We start from the raw sequence: 2,782 nt of genomic DNA, 5'->3' as shown, positions 1-2,782 counted from the left end.
CTGTTCAAGGCACGTTACCTTGGTTGCAGGTTCCTTTGCCCTGCACGTATCCTTGGGGAATTGGTCCTAGGACCCCTCCCCCATACCCAAGATACCAAATTCCATGGATGTTGAAGTCCCTATGTAAAAAGGTGTAGGATTTGCATATAACCTAAGTAATCTTCTCATATACTTTAAAAAAATATTTTCTTTATTGATTTCAGAGAGATAGGGAGAGGGAGAGAGAGAGATGAAAACATCAATGATGAGAGAGAATCATTGATTGGCTACTTCCTGCACGCCCCCTACTGGGGATCAAGCCCGCAACATGGGCATATGCCCTTGACCGGAATTGAACCCAAGACCTTTCAGTCTGTAGGCTGACGCTCTATCCACTGAGCCAAACCAGCTAGGGCTGTGTTTTATTCTTTTTTTTAAAAATGATACTGTGTTTTAAAGTTAAAATTCCACTTGTTTATTGCTAGTAGTAGTGTACAGGAAAGTGATTAACCTTCTGCCTTGTATCCTACAACCATTCTATAATCACTATTAGTTCCAGAAGTGTTTTGTTGATTAGATTTTGTATATAGGTGATAATGTCATCTGTGAACTAAGACAGTTTCACCTCTTCTTTCCCAATATTATACCTTTTATTTCTTTGTTTTATTGCATGAGCTCAAATTTCTGGTACAATGTTGAAAAGGAGTGGTAAGAGGGAACACTTTTGCATCATACCTGATCTTATTGGGATAGCTTTGAGTTTCTTACCATTAAATATTATGTTACTTGAAGGGTTTTTGTAGATATTTATTTGTCAAGTTGAGAAGTTCCCCTCTAGTTTGCTGAGCACCTATCTAATAAAAGAGTGATATGCAAATTAATCATCACTCCATCACAAAGATGGTGGCGGCCACGGAGCTGTAGCGAGCAGGAGGCTTGGGTTGTCCCCGGCAATGGAGGAAACCAAGCTTCCTGTCTACCCTGGCCAGCCCTGGGCTCTGCTCAAGGCTACAAAGTTTCAATTATAGAAGATAAATAAATCCCAGATACCTACTAAAAAAAGAAAAAAAAGAGAGGCTGGGAGCTTGGGTCACTGGGAGGTGTGGCCAGCCTGAAAACGGCCATCAGCCCCTCACCCAGGCTGGCCAGGCACCCCAGCGGGACCCCCACTCTGATTAGGGACACCCTTCAGGGAAAACCAGCCAGCCCCCACCCATGCACCAGTCCTCTATCCTATATAATAAAAGGGTAATATGCAAATTGACCATAACAGCAGAACGACTGGTTAATATACACACACTGACCATCAGGTGGCAGACGCTCAATGCAGGAGCTGCCCCTGGTGGTCAGTGCACTCCCACAGGGGGAGCTCTGCTCAGCCACAAGCCAGGCTGATGGCTGCCAGCACAGCAGTGGTAGTGGGAGCCTCTCCTGCCTCCTCAGCAGTGCTAAGGATGTCCGACTGCAGCTTAGGCCTGCTCCACGCTCCCCTGAAGGCTCCTGGGCTGCCTAAGGATGTCTGACTGCAGCTTAGGCCCAATCCCCTGGGGAGCTGGCCTAAGCCAGCAGGTAGTTATCTCCCAAGGGGTCCCAGACTGTGAGAGGGCACAGGCCGGGCTGAGAGACACCCTCGAATGCACAAATTTTTGTGCACCGGGCCTCTAGTTTTTTTTATAATGAACGAGTGGCCCCGGGCATGAATTTGTGCACATTGAAAGGAAATTAATTAGAAGAAGTATTTTAATATTGCTATTTGCCCTTTCTCTATAATAGAAGTGTCAACCAAATTCATGATTGACAATGACAGATCGAAACACACGCATGCAACTGGTGCCAGTGAGAGCTTTATATGTATGACGCATAAGCAAGTCAACGTAGCCTTTTGTAGATATAGAATAAACTTGTTTAATTAGACCTGCTTTCTGATTTAACTAAACTTTTTCCAGCCCAGTGAAGCACCCCAACTTCTCTTAATTGTCAGCAACACAGCAGTAAATATCAACATGAAGCACATTATTATTGTAGATCACGTAGGGGGAACAAAGGGTAAAATATTTAACTGCAGCAGTGTTTGACTATATTCTGCACAGTGAGAAAACCTGAAATCATTTTCAAGGTCCACCATTTCTTACTTCTTTTCAGTTGGGTCAAGTTTCTAAACTTTCTAAATCTCCATTTTCCGGCTAATGAAAAGAAAATAGGATTCCATCGAGTCTCCTATCTACCTACTGCAGGACTTCTGTGAGGATCAAAAGAAATGAGGCATGGGAAAATGCTTCACAGACATTTGGTTACAGTTTGAAATGTTTCCACCTGGCTATAAAGCAAGTTGTGTTCCTGGGCTGAAGAAACTGCAAGGAGGCTAGTTGTCACAGGCAGAGGAAGCAGGGCATTGCTACCTGAAGTCATTACCTGGATGGACACTTAGCATATTTGCCATATATATATACTAGAGGCCTGGTGCACAAAAATTTGTGCACTGGCCGGGGGCGGGGGCGGTGTCCCTCAGCCTGACCTGTGCCCTCTCACAGTCTGGGACCCCTCGGGAGATAACCACCTGCTGGCTTAGGCCCGCTCCCCAGGTGGCAGGTGGCAAGCCCGATCCCGTGGTGCCTGCCCCACCTCCCTGGGTCACAGATGGCAGGCCCAGATGGTGGCTGGGTGGGCAGCGAATCACGCTGTCCCGCCCCGCCTACAGTATGCAAATTTGACGGCCATCTTTGTTGGGTTAATTTGCATACTCTTCTGATTGGCTGATGGGCATAGCGAAGGTATGGTCAATTGGTATCTTTGTCTTTTATTA

At 45.8% G+C, this 2,782-nt stretch overlaps 1 protein-coding gene across 1 annotated transcript in view; it reads left to right on the top strand.

The window, feature by feature from the left end:
• WDR88 (WD repeat domain 88) overlaps window positions 1-2,782 on the top strand; it is a 35,363-nt gene that overhangs the window by 3,805 nt on the left and 28,776 nt on the right. The gene's annotated exons all lie outside the window — the stretch shown is intronic.

This window comes from Myotis lucifugus, unplaced genomic scaffold, assembly GCF_000147115.1.
Source record: "Myotis lucifugus unplaced genomic scaffold, Myoluc2.0 scaffold_164, whole genome shotgun sequence".
NCBI lineage: Eukaryota > Metazoa > Chordata > Mammalia > Chiroptera > Vespertilionidae > Myotis > Myotis lucifugus.
This window is presented reverse-complemented; position numbering and strand designations above follow the sequence as displayed.